The 19,458-nt window shown below is 39.6% G+C and overlaps 1 protein-coding gene and 1 long non-coding RNA gene across 5 annotated transcripts in view; one reads left to right on the top strand and one right to left on the bottom strand.

Moving 5' to 3' along the window:
* LOC108446133 overlaps positions 1-19,458 on the top strand; it is a 115,400-nt gene that overhangs the window by 66,863 nt on the left and 29,079 nt on the right. The window lies entirely within an intron of this gene.
* Positions 1-19,458, bottom strand: part of PDE5A (phosphodiesterase 5A) — a 106,988-nt gene that overhangs the window by 59,046 nt on the left and 28,484 nt on the right. The gene's annotated exons all lie outside the window — the stretch shown is intronic.

Raw genomic sequence — 19,458 nt, 5'->3', positions numbered from 1 at the left:
ATTCCTGCTTTCTGGCTTCTAAGTCTGGTCTCTTTTTAGAACCTTGAAAAAAACCCAGTTTTTATTTGAGCTTATTGAATTTACTTTAATTTTATTTATTTCCAGAGTAAAATGTTTATGTGGAAACAAGTTTGTGTGGTGTTCTCATGGCTCAAATAGTAATACGAGCACCCCTGAGGAAATGAAAAGTGACACAGCATGGGCCAGCCTGCGAGGACAGCTGAGTGCTTGCAGGCTGCAACCCGGCTTCTCAGTTCATCCTGCACTGAGCATATACACATTCCCTGCTGTTTTCCTCCTTTCCATGTGAGACTGAGTCACAGAGGTGCAAAATGGACTGAAAAGCAGGATTTTGTGTGGGGGGGACATAGTCTTTCTCTGCCATTTTGTTTTCCTTTGTTGGTGATGTAGAAGAGCTTCTGTGTTTTATGAGAATTTTATGCTACCTACACACTGCCAGTACAGTGACATTAACAGGTAAAAACATAGGCAGAGAAGTATCGCAGTACTGGACTTCAGTACATTTACACAGACTTCAGATTCATTTATACTGTGTTATCTAAATTTGCAGTGTGTGCCTTTTGATTAGAACTGCCAAAATCTGTTTTTTCTGTGACAGCTGAATTATGGATTTTGTGAAGAAAACCTCACAGCTGATTAAATTTGTATTGACAGGATTGCATTCTGTGTTAACAGGAAAACATCTACTTCGGGCCCCCTAAATCACATCTTTTCCTATGCTCTTACTTTAAGGCCCTGAAAACCCAGGGTAAATCAGGAAATGTTTGCCACCACAGATGCTTTCAGCATAAGGGAAACCAAACATGTCATTGCTAATTGATCAGAGTAGCTCTTTTGATAAATTTATATCTTCTTTTAATCTGCTGTTTGTCTTTCAGATGTGGATTGATTTATTCTTCCAGCATTTCTGTCCCAGGCAAAATATTTTTGTTATTTTATGGAAGATAAATCACAGCTCTTCCCTCTAAATACTTAGTGTCTGACTCTTAATTTCTTGATCTCTGTGTGTGAATAAAAGTCTGACCATTTTAGTTTTGCTATTTAAAAGTACTCAGGGGAGGTAAGAGAATACAGAATGAAAACCAGCAAAAGCAAAAAAACAGCACAAACCAAATCAGTCTTCTTGGTGGTTTTGGATTTTTAGTGAGGTTAAAAGATATTGATTTTATATGGACTATTGTTAATTTTAACTTACTCGTGGAGTTTAATATTACAACCAGGTAAGACACATCTTGGCATTCATGTAATCTTGTAATTCTATTGCTTGCTAGAGTATGAATTATTTAGAATGGAAAGTGTAGAACAAAAAAAGGATATAAATATATCTATAGAAAGAAAACGAACAGGAATTGGAATTCTATAATGTTTATAGTTACTAATAAGGAAAGGAAATAAATACAAGTTGTTCTTAAACAGGCTGGTAAAATTGAAAGTGAATGCTGCAAGTTCTCCCAAGTGCTTTCCAGCCATAAAAACTTGCAGAAAGTAGATTTTACCACAGATAGAGCCCAGCTGAACATCGAGCTGAAATGTGCACAGTACTATTGTTTCCATTTGCTAACAGGCCTTACTTGCTTCAGGGGTCCCTGCATGTTGCGGCTGTTTTCCATTCCAAGTGGCTCGAAGCATTAGGACAGCTTGGTCACTTCACATTTTTTTTAGCAGGAAAGCTTCAGATTGAAACAGCCTCCCTCATTTAAAAACAGAGCTCCTTTCTTCTTTTTTTTTTTTTTTTTAAATTCCCCCAGGATTCTTGCTGTTTCTGAAGAGTTATGCTCGTGAGTAGTAATACAAAATGATTTCTGAAGCTCTTACTAAAAATTAATAAAAAGGGGGGGGGGGGGTGAAACATCTGAAATATCTTTCAGATCTTTTATCACACAGAAAAATCAGTGTATTTATCTGTGTCTTTGAATATCTGTCAGTTCCTGCAGCTCCAGGACCCTTCAAATTCACTAGCCAGCATCACGTACGTTCAGTGGAAACATAAATATAACAAAATACTGTGAATATCTCAAAGAAAAAATTAGGAGTCCTGTTGGAAAGAGACACAGTCTTCATGCCTTCATCGAGAGTCAGGATGTCAATGACCATCTCAGGAGGGGACAGCACCCAGGCAGCAGAGAACCAGCATCCTGCTGGTGCTGGAGCTTCAGCTGTACCTCTGCACGGTCCCAGGAAGGTGTTAATATGATTCACTTAAAAACCTGGCAGCCACAAAATACAAATAGAAAAAATGCAGCTGGATTTATACTAATGCTCCCAGAGCAAACAGCTCTCCTGTTTCAGGCTGGACTCATGTCTGCTCTCTTGCTCCTTTCCATCTGCTAACATCGAGCTCACACATGTCTTACCCACTACTGCAAGAACAGTGGGAGACAGCCTTTACTAGCTAACTTTCTTACCTTGCCTAACTTTGCCCTCCTAGTTTTAGTTTCTTTTGGAAGGAATTGGAGAAATGTCCCTCTGCACATCGACCTTCCAGCTTCCAGATCAAGGGTAAAGTTCTTTCCTGGTGTCTCTGGTGTTCTCACCACATTTCACCATATTCTATTTCATTCTTGTATCATCACCAGTGCTTGAAAATACGTTACACTCCAATGCAAGAGCAAAATACCCTCTCCTATTCTCACCTTCCTCAGGAAACTCTTCTTTGGCAGCACTCAGAGACACGAGTCAATAGCAGCAGAGAGTCATCTTTATCTGACCATGCATGCTGCTGCTTCTGGTTTGTTGCTCCCCTTTTGATCTCGCTGTGTTGTGCTCACAGATCTGTGCTGCTTAGCAAAGGTCCTTGGGACACGGACCAGGCCTTTGTGTTTTGTACAGAGTGTTTCTGTTCTCTGGCTGAATGTCTTGACCTTTAGAAGGCAACTCTAAGGTTGTCAAAATGTGGTTTATTTAATCAAGAATCTAATTCGGAGATAGCAACTCTGTTACAGGCCCGAAATTCTCTCTTGTGTATGGTTCATGCCAACACAGCTTTGCCCACACAAATGTTCACGGAGCTCAAATAAAAAGAGCTGTAAACAGAGAAGAAAAGGCTTTCAAACTGATGAGGAAGGCTTTCTTAATATTTATGTTCTTCCTTGTTGGCAAAATGGGTAATTTGAATTCAACTTAATCTGTTTTTATTTCAAAAATGAGAAATACACAACTGATACTTCTTTCCTCAGCGGAGCAAATTAGTCAGTGAGCTAAGCACAACACAATGAAATGAAGCCATTTAAAGAAAACCATTGAAGGTAAAAACATTTGAGTAATCAAAAACAATGTTCCCTTCAGAACATGGCATTACAACAAAGCTGGTTGTTCTGCTGGTCTTGTTGATGTTCACTGACTACAAAGCAGAATAGAAACTTTCTCCATAAATCCCTGGGTGCTAATGCAGGAAGGTGGCTGTGTAATCTGAGCTGTCTGACCCTGGCAAAGGAGCAGACTGTGAGCTCACTGCCTAAAGAAATGATTAAAAAATTCAGTGCTGGGAGGACAACTTGCTGCTTTATTAACATTTATCAAATTAAAGAAGTTAAATATCTGAAGCAGTATGAGCAGTGCATAAAAGCAGGGGAGTGAAAGGAGAAAAGCTGGTTTTGGGGTGTGCCATGGCCTCTCTCAGAGAGCCTCTCATCTATCTGCTTTCCAATTTGTCCTGTCAAACAGCTGGCTTGGCCTGGAGTCCACAGGCAGATGAGCAGTACCATTCACACACCCTGCTATCCAGAGCACAAATGTTTTCCCTGATGCCTGGTAGTTCCTAGCCAGCTTCCAGAGCTTTGGCAGAATTGTTCACAGATGTTTGAGACGTGGGGATGAGACAGAAATTTGTTGAAGAGGGATATGAAGTTAACGCATAGTTAATACTGTTGTCTTTATCTCTGTGAAGTCTGTCTCTGCAATCTGGTAGGGAATGATGTGTGCACATTGCATTAAAATTCCTTCTTCGAAGTTATATATCCCAGAAGTTTAGGAAAGAAGCTTTTTTATTTGCATGTAAGTTTTAATGTCCTTTGAAAGGGATTGATCTGTCAGTGCTGGGGCCAAGATGTGATCCTTGTTCCCGGGGCACGGTGCACATCTCACTCTTCAAAGAGCCTTCTAGTGTGCCACTTCCAGGCAGCTCCTCAGCCCAGCAGAAGGGGGAGGCTGGAGTGGCATCCTCCTCAACACCACACTTTTGCTGTGGTTGGCTAAACCTCCCCAATAAAAGCTGTCACCCTCGGGGCAGTCCCACAGCACACTGCCATGTCCCCATTCCTCCTCAGCGTTGCTGTCAGGATGGTAGGAAAGCTTGGGATTGATGCCAGGTCATGAGAGAGCAGAATTTAGACCGAAGGTGTTTCTCTACAGAAAGGCGTTTTTCTACCGAAGTCAGTAGAAACTGAAGTGGCCCTAAATATACATTTATAGGAAAAGTGAAAAGCAAAGTAGTGACAGACAACAAGTATTCTAACAGGAGAATCTAATTTTTCTCTTTTCACCACGTTATGCAAAGGACGACGGTGAGCACTGTGTTTGCTGGCAATGGAGGGAAGTCTGGGGAATCTATTCATTTTCCTCCTCATTTAAACAAACACTCTCAGAACCATGACCAAGAAAGGAAGCAAAAGTACTTAGCAAACTTACATTAAGTGTTCTAACTCAATGTTTGTATTTTTCTCCTGAAAAATATACTGACTGTATTGGTAGCACAGTAGTGTCCAGCTTCTGCAGTCTGATGTCGGAGAGGGCTCAGGGAATATTTTTAACCTTGTATGGAATCTTAATTTTATTTTCAAAATACCTGAAGCTCAGAACAGTCTGAGCTATTCTGAAACAAAAATTGTGTCCTTCAAAGAAAGTTCATGCAACTCCCACAGGGTAATCCTGTCTGGAAGAAAAAGCGACTAGTGCCCAGAGATAGGACTGCCTCAGAAGAAATCTGTCTCTTCCCCTTACTTTCTAGTACTTTGGGAATGTGATTTAAAACAGAGGTCTTGTGAACACCAAGAATACTCCTGTAGAAAGATGATTTCTTCCCACCAGATAGCTGTCTCAGATTAATACCAACCTGCTACATAATGCCACTACTAGCTAAGATTTGGTAGATTTTCATTTCATGGATAAACCTGTGACATTGCTTGCTAATCTGGGAGCTTCTGCAGATAAATACCAATATTTATGAAATTTTACTCCATTCCCGTAAGTCTGTATTTTTGGCTGTCGAGCCAGAAGTTCTTACTTTGGGGAATGTAAAGGAGATTTTAAATGTGATTGAAAAGATAATTTGGTCTTGAGAAGCCAAAATATTTAAATTTTGTTTACTTTTTATTCTCATCATTTTGAATGTTTCATGCTACAGTTACCTTGTGTTTAAGTAAACTTTTATTAGTTAAGGATGAGCTGCAACTCACAAATGAATCTCCAAAGAAAAAGGAAAATTAATGAAGAACTGATGGGTTTGTTTTAAGGATACATATGAAAGGTTTGGATAAAAGATTTTAATTTCTTTCCATAATTTATCATCCCCACTATCAAAATAATGTCCCTCCTACCACAGAAGGGATAAGTCATAAACTGCATTGGATGGTAGATGTTGTGTTTTTAATCAACAGTGTTGTCGTTGTGTGGCTTGGTTTTCGTCAGGAAAATCCCACATCTTTTGCAGAGTGGAAACAAAGTATTTCGCACTTATTAGCTTCCTTGAAATAAACAATCATGATGATGAAAAAGAGGCAGAATTGTGAAAGGCAGGTATTTTATGGCAAGGAGTGGCTCATTTTTTCATCTTTCCGAGATAAGGACAGGATATGATGCACAGATTCATGCCCGTCAGTGACCTCACTAAGTGCAGAATGCAGTAGAAACATCACAGGCTTAGGAGCAGAAATGGCTGCAGTGGTACCTGGATACTTCTTTGCTGTCCCCTTCACCATCATGTTGTCTTCACTACTGCAAAACTAATTAAATCTGAGAAGCACAGTCACTATGCAGTGGGTCAAATTCTCCTCTCTACTCCGTACTGTGTATTTAGAGTGACTCATTTCACCAGGGTTTGTCTGTATTTATGCAAATGTAGAAGCTTGTTGATGATGACATTTTGCCTTCTTTGGAAGATTTGCACCTGAAGTGGTGTTTCTATCAAAACTGTAAGGAATCACCAAATCTGAATGATGGTAAGGTGTTATTTCACTTTGGCAATTTTGCTTTAAAAGCTGTTACTATTTTTCCTTAAACCACCAGATTCAGCTTTTTCTAAAATAACATATTTACTGCTTCTGTCCCGCAACAGTTTATAGAAATGGTCTTGTCTCTGTCTCCAGTGCTGTCTTGGGAATTCTTGGAACTGTCCATCAGTGAATATCTCTGAGTGACACATACAGTGTATGAGCCCTAAGAGCAGCCCTAAGAACTTCACTACCACACAGGAAGTACAGTGATGTCACTGAGAGCTCGGTGTAGATGTGGATTATCTGTGTGGTCTAATGAAGTAAATAGATATCCCCTGCAATCAAGAATATTTGTTCTGATGCTTCAAGAACCTTATTCTCCATAACTCTGTGAGCTTAAATCAGATTTGCATTGGTGAGGTTGCTCAGAAATAACAGGTACAAAAAGGGAAAAACAACAAAGGGTCTTGATAATTATTTCTTGGCAATTCCCACTTCCCGTGAGAAGCAAACACACAAATGCTTTTTTCAAAGCAGATGTCACCGCACGTCCATAGCTTGGAAAGACGCAGATGGACGCATGTTTGGAGAAAAAACAACAGGCAGGGAGTTTGGAGAGGAAAAGCAGTCCTTGGTATTTTGTAGCTGTCACCTTTTGATAGAGGCATGCGCAGGCAGAGGGGCAGCTGGGCTGCCCCAAGCAAGCGCTTCTCCCTCCATCTCCACAGCTGCCAGTGCTGCTCTCAGTCAGAGGGTGCTCTGCCAGGCACTTTTGGGAGGAGGGAGAGTGCAAGGGGCATCGGCAGGCTGTGTGGGATCTGGCCATCAGCTCTGTCCCGACGCTCGTGCTGCTGGGATAGTGGGAGGGATACCCAGCCCCAGCAGAGGGGTGCAGGTTGAGGGGCTTAGCATGGGCCAGAACTCCAGTCTCGCCCAGCCTGCTCTGGGGTTTGAATTGGCCTCTTCATGGAAAAGGAGAGTTTCCATCTCACCAATTAGTTAACGTGGCTGCAGTGCACAGACCAGAAATAAAACACCTGTGGAAAGAGGGGTAGAAAGCTGGAGCTGTGAACCAGAGAAAGACACTGAGTACTGCAGTGGCTGAAGCTCTCAGTTTCATGAGCAGAGCTTCCAGCACTGCAATTTCCTCCTGGATACAACTAGGGGTTTAGTTCCTTCTGATTTCCTGCCATTTTTATCTAACTGGCTAATTTTACTGACTTAATATACAAAGAGTCAGAATTCCTTACCTCCATTTCTACCCCATCACAAATTAGGATTATTTTTGTTACAACTAGTTATTAATTTATTACTGAAAAAAGTGTTGTTAATTCAAAATAAATATGCAGAATCCCATATGGATGAATTAAAGAATCATGTGTGCTGAACATGAATTTGAAACACCAGCCTGCCAGTATCATCCAGTGGAATTTGGCCAGAAGTTTCACTATAAATATGTGGAATCTCCTTTGTCATAGGTTATATTTTGCTTGCCTTCTACACTAGAACACTGATCTCTGATTTTGAATCATTATTTTGCCATGTATTTTCATTTGATATATGCAAATATGTCAGTGACTGGAAGTGAAGAAAGTTGGCCATTTATCTTTTCTGAGAGATCATCTAGGAATCAGCAAACTATCATACAAGGGTTTATTCCTATTGCTGAAGTAAGAAGGATTGCACTGCCTGCTTTGATATTCCCAGCAAGGACAATTAAAAGTATGTCATCAACCTATGACTTGTACTGGAAAGGATTTTGTTTCCTTATGTATTTACGTGTAAAAGAATATAAGGGCCATCAGAGAAGGAGGGAAAGGGGTTTAGTCTGTTTCAGTTGCAAACAAAAGGAGAAAAGAAGCTGTTATTTCAGCACCAGTGAGTAGATATCTATTGCATGTGACCCCTGAAAGACTCCTTAAGTCTTTTAAAAAGTCTGGAAAAGCTCATATCTATCTCATCTGCATCTGTATCTTCATCTCAAAACTTTTTGTAAACTGCCCTAAAGTACTCAGTTATTAGGGCAAGCTCAAATTCCTTTTACCACTGCAAGACTGAAATTGTCACTTTGGAACTCGTCTTCTATGAAAAGGAAAAAAAAACCCACCCCACAAGTCTTTCCAGGAACTTAACCAAAACAAGTTTCAGAGAACATTTTCTGTTTGGGGGATATCTTAAAAGCCTCACGTGGCACAGCCTCAGCACACAATACTTATAGAACCTATAGTGGTGCCTGTGCAGCGGTAGAGAGTGCTGGTGGGCATTCACAGGCACTGAAGGGTTCAATACTAATTAAATGGTTAATGATTGGGAATTATCCAAGGGAATAGCCTGTATTCCATGCAGCCTTGTAAAGAAGGATGTTTTCCTGACTCGTTTCACATCCCATATTCAGGACTTGTTTTTGTCAGCCAGCTGGGCTGGGCCCTGCTCAGGCTCCAGCAAACCACAGCAATGAGGTTAATGCCCCCAGTGCAGATTCATTAAAGTTTCTCATCAAGACTTGCCCTTTCTTCAGCAGAGGTTACTGATCCCTAACATTTGATGACAAAGGTATAAATGAAATTTGTGCTAAAGAGCATTAATTTAGAGAAAAGAATCAAAAACAACAAATCAAAATACTTTTACTAATATTTAAAGTAACCTGGGTTGTTTTGAAGTACCTGTTCTAAGGGTTTAACTACCTCTATTTATGTCAAAAAATATTAGGTGATGGTAATCTAGAAGTGTGATCATGACAGAAACCTTTTTATCCAGTTGATTTTCAGCCAAAAGAACACCAGTAGCTTCTCCCCATGTCTTTTTTTTCCAAGGCCTTATGGTACTGTTCTTTTGGGAAATACAGCCCTCTTGAAACCAAACATAGCCAGGAAAAAAGAACAACTTAATTTACATTAGAATTTGCAATTTAATTTGAGGCTGAGAAGACATTCTGAGAAGCATGGTAGTAATCCAGCGGAGGGAGAGTGAGATAAATAAGCTTGCACTAATGTCAGCACTAATAAGGATCCTGTTTTCAGCAGCTGAGGCAGAGTGGTCAGGAACAGCTCAATTATGTCCATGCTGTACCACGGCTCGTGGTGCAGATAAAAGCAGAAAAACCTCACAGTGTCTGGCTCTGAAGGCTGGAAGCAAAATACTGGAGGCTATTCCAGATGTGCTCATTGGGAATTTTAACAAATTTTTCTTTTCTTTCAATGTGCAAAGAGATGCAAAACTTTCTTTCAGTCTTCAGACTTAGAAGATCGTTTTGAACAATGGTGCACAAGTATGTGAGTGTCACTTCAGAGGCTGCTCCAGTTTCCGTGATAATTTAGGAGTTAACGTGTTCTGTTGTGCCATTTGCTGGATTGAAATTCAATAGAGCTGTAACATTTCACCTCTCAGAGCTTATTTCTCCTCCTACCCCAAGTCTGTTAGGAGCTAATAACCTCAACCTACAAGACAGCCTCTTATTACAGGTATTGCACAGTTCTAAATACAGTGGGAACAGTCATTCAGGTTCTCAAGTGCTATTGTGAGACACAAATAATATTAAACATTAACTTGAGAGGTCACTTTTCATTTTTATGATGAGAACAGAGATGCAAGTGTGGAACTGATGAGGATTTTGGGGTTTTAGAAATGCTTTGAAGCTGGAACTTCATCTGTGAACTTAAAGGCATTTCAAATAGAATGCTTTATTCTTTGAGGGGGTTTGTGCATGGATGTAATTGGTCAAATATGTACAAAACCTGCCTACAGGCCTTGCCTCTGTACATATTTAGGGAAACAGAGAGACTGTTTCCATAAATTATAATAAAACGTACAAATTGCATAGCAAATGACGAACGCTGTAAAATGTCTGAAACAAAGTTCAACCAAGCACTAGATACAAATTGACTTTGAATTCCAAGATTCCAGATAAACATACTTTTGTCTCTTTAGATTTATATGAGCTGTTCTAGTTCTCCACTAATTCCCTCTTAGTTCTTGGAGCTGTGTTTATACTTGGTTGATTTGGCCTACTTGAGTATCCTTTTCTACGCTGTACCTAAGTTTGATTTTCCAGTCAAGTACTCTTCTGGGGACACTCAGTACATCAATCCCTCGAGGGCTAAATTTGGAAAGCACAGCATCAGTTGTTATCATTAACTGCCTTTAGAGTACATTGGAGTAGTGAGAGAAGTGATAGATTTCCCAAAGCTTCCTAAAGAACCATTTCCTACTTCAGACCAGGACACATGCTCTGCTATCTGTTTAATCAAGTAACAAGGAACAGTCATAGTCAAAAGCCAGAAGAGGAACAATTATCTAGTCAGATAATTTGACCATCTTTAAAATTTGACTCCACAATGCAGTAGAGTATAATTTCATTTTCCTCCAGACATTAAAATTATTAATAAGAAGTCACTATAAATTATGAACAATACAAAGTGTTCAAACGAACTCAGCTGTAAATTTCTTTTGGCAAAATTCCAGAGGTCTACTTTAATCTTCCAGAGAAGACTTTTTGCCTGATACTGTGCTGCCTTTGCAGTTCTTTTTTTTAGTACCAGCAAAGAGAAGCAGAAGGCTGGACCAGCCATTCTTCTGGGCAGGAGCTGAAAAGATCGAGAAAGACTCCTGATCTTATCTTGAAAACGGATGTAGGCTACTGGCTAAGGTCGGGAGTAATGGGAGGTGAGTTATTTCATAATGAGTTTGGATAGTTTCCATGAGCTGGTTAGAGAAAAATGATATAATTCTGCAACTATAGCAGAGAAAGCACAAATAGCAAATTACTCTAATGAAAGCTTTTGTGAGAAAAGCCTTTTATTATAGCTGTTCCAAATGTGCAAAAGGACAAAGTAACAAGTCTAAATACATTTTGTTTTTTCTTAAGCAGTGTCCAGTGTCCCTTGAGCTCCATTTGTTCAAATAAGTAGGAATATGGTGATACAAAAGCAGATGGTGTTTGCTGCTATTGGATGACAGATGTTCCCTTATCCCTGAGATTATGCAGTTAAGTGTAATACATTTATAGCTGGTTTATGCAAAATACTGAGCACCCTCAGTTCACATTAATGGTCAGGGCAGCTGGAGTGGCCTGGTGACTCCCAGGAGGTGCACAGCTCTTGGGAGTCAGGGACCTTCTCAACTGAACTCGTCACCTAAACTCTTGCTTTGGAGATGTACTGATCATCAGTGTTCAGCATCTTTGGGATCAGCCTCCAGTCACCCTTGTTAGGTCTGAAGTCAAAGACCTTCCCCTCTTTGCAGGAAATGGATCAAGTGCCCATGAACTGTGTCTAAAGTGGTCACTCGGTTGATGCAATTGTGTGGCTGTAGCAATCCCACTAATAATAACAGTGTTGAAATACACGTCTATACATTGCACAGAGGTAGAAAGGAGCTAAGATAATCTCAGTGCTCAGTAGAAAATGCCCTAAACAGTTCCAGGTGCTGGGCAGCCTCCCCTTTAACTTAACACCATTGCAGGTGTTAAGCCTCCTGGAGGGTGAGCCCTCCAGTCAGCCCTGATCCTCGCTGCACTTGAACATGGCCCTCCTGGATTATCAAACAGGGCTCCTTCTCCTTCCAGTGAGGTTTCTTTTGAAATGGCAAGAAGCATTTTTAAATTTATCCATATGTACCCTGAGATGAGGCTGGCAAATGGATGAAAGTCAGTCAGATTTAAAGAGCCACCATAAGAGTACAAAAGGGGATATCCCACTAATGAGAATTCTGTTAAAATTCATTAGGAGGAATTTCTCTGTGGTCATTATTTATCAGTTTAAAGTCAGTGAGAAACCAAGCCCTTTCTTATTTCAGGGCTAATTGTGTAGTGCAAAGTACAATCTCCTATTCTTAACTTCTGGATGTTACTGCATAGTCTAGATGGATATAGTTACAAAGCGATAATTTAGGACAACATGCCACGTGAGTTAATTCATCCTTGCCCTAAAAGTTCCTGGATTCCTGCGGAACCTTAGCTTTGACCTTCTCTGAATAGCAACAGGAGATAGTGACTTCAAAGTTGATACATTTCCTGGGTAACAGTGCACGACCAAGTTTCTGTTATCACGTATTAAAATAAATTTTCAGCAGTTAATTCAAATAGCATTTCATTTTATATTTTAGTACTACAAATAGCAGGATTCCTTTGTATAAAATTGAAACTTTGATTTCACCTGATGGTTTTCTCTGTTTTGAACAGCAGATTTTCTTTTCAGCCTATGAAATACCATCATTTGAAAAAAAAAATTAATCTCCAAGGAATTGCTGCTTTAAAAAAAATGGGTACCTTGTACCAGCTCCCTCTAAATTCTTCTCTTTCTTAAACAATGCTGTATTTTTAGGTAAGCAATACACATGCCAGACACTTGCATTAAAAATATGATGTGTATTGTGTACTTCATTAATTTCTTGACATAACATCAGCTGAAAAAACAGCAGTTTGTAGGAATTAAGTTATGACATAAAACAGACTATTTATGTCAAGAGAAGGAGACAATTCACATTAAAACCAGGGAGACGACGACTTGCTGCATAGTTCATGCAAATCTTATATGAACTTCATAAAAATATGAGAGGGACTCACTGCAGCCATGTGACAAAGTGCAGAGCATTGTCACCCCAGGACAGGTCACACGAACAGTACAGAGTTTCACTGGAGAAACCCAAATTCTGAGTCTAGTGGGTGCACAAACCTCACTGCTTATGGAAATCCTGGATGTGAAAATGCCTCACCACCTCCTGTGACCTAGGAAGGGTGTAGGGCAGCACTCCCTGGCACCACAGTTTCTTTCCCACTCTCATCAAAGCGAGGACTTCAGTTACTCCAGGACTTCAGCAGACACTGAACAAAACATATTGTCTGCCTGAAATCACAACAGAATTTCAGGACGAGCAGGCTGGCATGAAATAAATATTTGAGGTTCAGTCCGCTTCAGGTGATTTCCCTAAAATAATAGATGATGGTTAAAAATGATATTTGGTTTCCAAATACCCATCCAAATGCATTCCAGTTGGCAGCTTGACAGAACGGTCATTTTTAGAATTTTATGCTATTAAAATCAGAGGTCAGATAAAGTGTAACTATCCAAAGATTAGACTAATTATTGCTACCCAGTGTCTGTCAAGGGCTTTGTCCCTCTCAAGATGCCTGCACACTTTAGCATAAATACTGTAACTCTCCTTCCCTAGCATCCCTCTTTTCCTTCACCCCAACCCACACACAGAGTGGCATTTAAATAAGATTCTTCACACTGTGTCATAAATATTAATGGCATGAAACTCAGAGCTTGGCATTTTTCACTAATGGCCCTCTTCATCACAGTTTCACACCTGGACTGCAGCCAGCCCCTGTGTAACTGGCTGACATTTTTTAAAAACATGTTACTATTGAAGTGAAACAAAATACTGAAACAATTTCTCACAAATTAATATTGTTGGCAGATCCTCTCTCCACATTATGTGCTTGGGATGTCATTTGGCATGACTTCCTAAACAATGCCCATGTTGGCTTGGCATGGTTTGACTTGTAATTACAGTTTATGCCTTTCACCTAATCCCAATAATAGCTCCAAATAAGCTGTGGATGGACATTTGATATAAAACTGGGGCTGGTTTAAAAAAAAATTAGTACCTATTTCGCTACAATCCAACTTTTCTATGAAGCTTCCAGAAGATGTCCATAGAAAGATTAATGCCGTTGTTGGCATTTCTTAGTTCCTGTGCTTACTTGCATCACTTCTGTCCTTTCAGTCTGAGCTGTACCAATCATCTGAAATTGTAAATTAAACAACCAACAATGTTTTGGAGATATTTATGCCAGTGTTCAAGATTTAATTTTCTGTTGTCTTTCTGCCTGAATGAAATACACAGAGCTCAGTCTCTCCATACAAGATAACGAGCCTTCTGAACAAGCTGCCAGACACTGACACACTTACTGAAACAGCAAGTATGTGTTTTGTTCTTCTTAACCTTCATTTTATATCTGAGTTAGGACCACATCTCACAGGCTTGAGCCTTTCAGTATCTAGATCATCCCTGAGAAGCTGATGTTTCACTAAAAAAATTGGGTGAATGAGAACAATAATAATTTGTCTTTTGCCTTAAGCAGAAGGTAACAGTAGAAGGTGGATAAGCAGAAACATATTCTGGGCTCATTGAAATCAAATGTATTTCACAGTGTGATGTGTGTCAGCACTTAAAATGCTTTGAATTAAACAGGACAAGGAGCAAACAGAAAGCGTGGGATCATAGGGCTGGAAGGAATACAAAGTCACCTAATACAAGGCAAAAGCAGCAACCTTTGGGTGCTTCCTGACAGACACTTGTCAGGCTGCCTTGAAATCTTCAGTAGCAATGCACAAAACCTCTGTCAAGTTTTCCTGCTGTTCTTGGCCCTTTTGTGATAAAATGTTTCTGATGATGTAACCTGAATCTTTCTTGAATTTTATCCTGCTATTTCTGCAGACACATTAAATAGCCTTCTACATGTCTGAAAGACTGTTATCAAGGCTTCCCTCAGTCTGTTTGGCTAAGTATCCCACTTTTCCTATATTTTACCATAATTCATATTTTATAGATCACTTCATTATTTTCATTGCTGTGTTTGGGACTGCCTCTGACCAGTCCATAGATGTCTTGAAGTGTGGTCCCTGACATAGCCCCATTAGTCCAGCTAAAGTCTTATCAGTGCTGCTCTAGCAAAAGGGTTACTTGTCTGCTATCCACATTCCAGAATGACACTCTGTGTTGGCAGCAGCATGACATTGTTAACTTAACATCCTGTCTGCTCTCAGCTGTCATTTCTATGCTCTTTTCCATCCAAATTTCTCCTTCCTCAGCTATTCCACGTTTTCTGTCTGTGCAGGTTATTCCTGAGCATGGTGCTTACACTTGTAGAAGTTGAAAAAGATAAAAAGTTTTCCACTCATATCTCCAGTTTGTCACAACTATAGGGAATCCTATTCTTGACCTCCAAAGTACTGGCAGTGTACCAGACTTCATTTGTCTCTAAGTCAAAAGAGCCTCTTCTGTGATGTGACATTTGGGTAAGGAATGAAAGCACTGAATGACACTGGGACAGGCCCCAGTGGAACATCCGTTTGGTACATCTTCCTTTTGATAAGGAACATAACTGTTCAGCTTTGCACGCACAGTGGAGATCCCTTTTCCCTAACATGCTGTGACATAACACTAATAAATGCTAAATATCTAAGATTCATAGTTTTGCTTTCCTCTTTGTTTCTCAATAATACAATTCTGAAAAGAATTGCTTAACATGCAGTAAACGGGAAACTTTGAAAGCACACATTAAAAATAACATATTTTATATTGATTTCTTTCTTCTTCAACATATGGAATTAAAATACCAAGAGATGTTCTTTTGTTCTGAATGCCCTGGAGGTACTTACTATAAGCTTGTGCATTTTAAAAGTCTGCATAATTTAATGGATGGGTACCAAATGCAACTTAAATTATCGGTACTGTATGAAGAGAAACTCATGATATACTTCTAATTCAGGTAAGTATGTGAGTTTTAGAAACTTGGAGCATTTGCTTACTGAATTTCGTCTACTCTGATGTCTCCAGCCATCCAGTAAATTGAAAATCAGTATGAGAATGCTTGATCCAGAATGCAAGTTTTTTTAAGATCTCAAAGTTCTGAAAATTTATGAGTGTTTACACTTAGTGTTTTGGTTTGCCCCCTGTTATTTACATCTTTGTTTTAACATGTAAAGTGCTTTTTTCAAAAAGAAGTGCAGTTATGTAGGGATGTTTGTCAGATGTATGCCCAACTGTATATGAAACGGTAATGGACCAGTCCAAAACTGATTGTGGAATGGGCTGTGATGTCCTGCTGTTGTTCAAGGGCTTGAAGTATTTTATAAATTCCTACTTTTAATTTATACATGTACTCAGAGACATGGAATGCTTTAAATCTTAATTTAGAATATTCATACCATGCTTTGACTCCAGAAATCAAAGGCAGCTAACCTAGGAGCTCACCACTCAGAAAGGCTGTTTCTTTTCATTGCTGTCACCGTTAGTATTTCCTATGCAACAGGAGCCCAAGTGTGAAGTGTAAAACTCCAAGTGTTCTGTAGGGTGGAAGCAGAACCATTACTGTACTCAATTATTTTTGAAGCAGAGGGAGTGGAGAATTGTGTGGCTGAAGTAAGAAATGCAAAGAAAAACCTATGGTGTCTGTTTTTAAGGATATCATGGAATAACAGTGGGACAAAGTAAGGAAATTGCCACTCTTGGATGATAAAATGTTCCATTATAAAGGGATCACAGCACCCTGCATTTTCATGGTACTTAGTTTCCTGAAACCCTAAACCCTTTCTAAGGGTTAACTAATTCACTTTATAATGCTCCCTTTAAGGAAAAATAGTACTTTCAGACCTTTTCTGACAGATGTTGAAACTTTGTCTCTGGAGGACAAAGTTGCATACCCCAGTTCAAAGCAGAAACAGAGGTCTCAGCTCCAGGTTGTCTCCTATATGAATATCAGGTTTAATCCTACAGGTTGGCAAGCACTTAGAACAGCCAAGAAGTGACGGAGTCCCAGACTTTATACAAATACTTGTAGCCCTTTTACAAGTAATACTTGTGCTTCTGTCCTACAGAGAGATTTTGGAGTGATATTGAATGACCTAAATTGAATTTGTCTCGAACTTGAGCTACTGTCTTCACAACATGTTTTCCTGGTGTTAACCCTGGAAAATCTTTGTGCAAAGGTGTAGATTAACAGCACTGTTCCCATTACACAGGTGTCACAAGCTCAGCTGGTAAGCTCTGCAATTCCAGCACAAGTGAATTGGGTGTGTTACCACTCTTCTTTTGATGCCCTTGCAAGGAAGAGCTCTTTTAATCTGGATTTTTTTTTTCAAAGTGATTTGTTCAAACCACTTGGAAACTATTCCAGTGTGGAATGCTGTCAGCCTGGAGCCCTGATACCTGATGTCTTCCCTATGAGTGTGTTTAGGGCCAAGCTATTCTAGTGAAACGCAAACCTGAAGCCAGCCAGATTTATTTTTGTCAGCCTGCAGCTCACTGCAGTTTGTTTGAGCTGAAATCTGTGGGCTTCCGGTAAGAAGAGAATTGTAGGTAAGCACATGTGGAGTTTTGGTGTTTGGGGTTGGTTCTAGTGCTTGCTGTTATGGCCCTACAAGATTCCTGTAAGGCCAAACCCAGTGCTGTGAGGTCCATATAGATCTGGTTTCAGAGAACAGTGTGTGTGTGTAAGGAGCTACGGCTTGGGATCAAGCCCAATTTACTTCCACAAGTAGGAACTAAAGATGAGATCTTCTTGTGTGGCTAGATAAAATACATATCCTGCCTCACAGCTGAGGACACGTGCACAGTCTTAATTGCAAATCTTCACCAAGAAACTATTTCTAAATAAGTAGATAAGTGTTGGCCAATTGTTTATCACTTTTTTACTGCTGGTGTATTTTACAGGACACCAGATGATCGGAGCAATGCAACAGCGTTACAGGAAAATATTCACCCTTTTCCCAGCAAATGCTTGCACTCATTTTTATTTGCTTATTGTGACAATATGTTTGCAGAAAGTGACTGTTGGACTTGAGATTAATTTAATGATGAGATAGAGTTTATTTGAAACAAATTTAGTCCAGAAGGTTATCCGGTCAGGAAGAGGAAACAATATCAAGGAACTAAGTTGAGCAAACAACTCAGATACTGAATTGTGAATACTGAGCACTCAGAAAAATTTCATTTGGGCTGACATTGGTTATCATTTTGGAACAAATAGAAACTTTCTGAAGTATAAAGGCTGGATGGTATATTGACCCGCAGACCAACAATTCCTCAATATGAAATTCAGCTGACTCCACTGCCCCTCTGTTCTCAATCTTGCACACTTCACAGAGTATTCCAGTCAAAATAATTGTTTCTATGAAATAAATTGCTATGTGGCTAAGTAAAGAATCAAGCCCATGGTTTTGACACTACTTTCTTTATAGCTCTAGCCATAGAATTATCCATTTTTCTCATTTTTATGTAAAAGAAACTGAAATCAATATTCACGTTGCATGTTCCCTTGGTGTATCTTGCAAAAAACCATTAGCGGCCAACTTTTCCACAAAAAGGAATGCAGAATGCTGTCTGCTTGTAAGTTTGTGATTCATGCCTCCTGTCAAGGCTACCAAACCAGTAAAAACACTGGAATGTAAAAAAATAAGCATGATTATGTATTTCAGGAAAACAATTTTCTCAAGAATGTTTCTGGAAAAAATTTTCAGTGTTTAGCTATTTCTAGTTGATATTTCAGTGATGGAATGCCTACTGGCACTAATTTGTACTATGGAATTGTCCCACAGGACAGTACTTTCCTGTAGTGTGTTTAAGGTGTCCTTTTTTTCTGATTCCTGTAGCAGCAAATCCTTTAGCAGCTCATTACTTAATGGAAACTAAACAAAGCTTCTTCCAGGAAAAAAAAAAGGTTGATCTCTATCACCCCAGAGTGAACTTCTCTTCTTAAATACATAACACATGCTTTTGGAAAATATCCTCAGTTTAATCTGAACCGTGTAAACTCCAAAGACAAGACCACGTCTTCATTCATCCATCTTGCATAGCTCAAAACTCCAAACTTTCTGGGAAAAAGGAAAGGAAGCACAGAAGATACTTTTTGTGTATACACATCTACTTGTGTGATATGACTAGACTTTTGTCTGTCATTCCTATTAAAAATAGCCACCTACACAACTGAGAACTCAAGGGCAGACTCGTAAATTGGGATCCTAGAGGCCCTGGCTGACCTTCTTTGCTCTGTGCTAACAGACATTTCTTTGGGTGTTTTTCCATTTCCTATGGAAACTCATTCTGCTTTTTATTGTCCAGAAATCTCAGTGCTGGCTGCTTCCTCCATACATCGTGACCTTATTGCTGTGTCTGTTTCTGCTGTGTCTGTTTCTCTCTGTTGCTGTTCCACAGCTTTTCCATTCCACTGGAACTACATGACCACCAGTATTAATTGTGCCAAAAGAAGTATAGAGTGTAATTTAGATGCAGAAGCCATGAATTTAGCAGCTGGTAAGTTATTAATAGGTCTTGAAAAATACACAATAACGATTCTGAGCTTTGACCATGAATATCATATACCTCATCTGCAATCTCAATTCATTTGGAGGAACACTGGATCAGGAGGGAAGATGTTTATGAGATTTTACTGCTGCTGTCACTTGCAGAGATGCAGTGCACTGTTTTAGTGGATCCATGCTGGAGATCCATTCCACACTGGCTTTGGCTTATGCTTTTTGCAAAAAAAAAAATTGCCAGTCTT

This window comes from Corvus brachyrhynchos, unplaced genomic scaffold, assembly GCF_000691975.1.
Source record: "Corvus brachyrhynchos isolate BGI_N302 unplaced genomic scaffold, ASM69197v1 scaffold20, whole genome shotgun sequence".
NCBI classification, from domain to species: domain Eukaryota; kingdom Metazoa; phylum Chordata; class Aves; order Passeriformes; family Corvidae; genus Corvus; species Corvus brachyrhynchos.
This window is presented reverse-complemented; position numbering and strand designations above follow the sequence as displayed.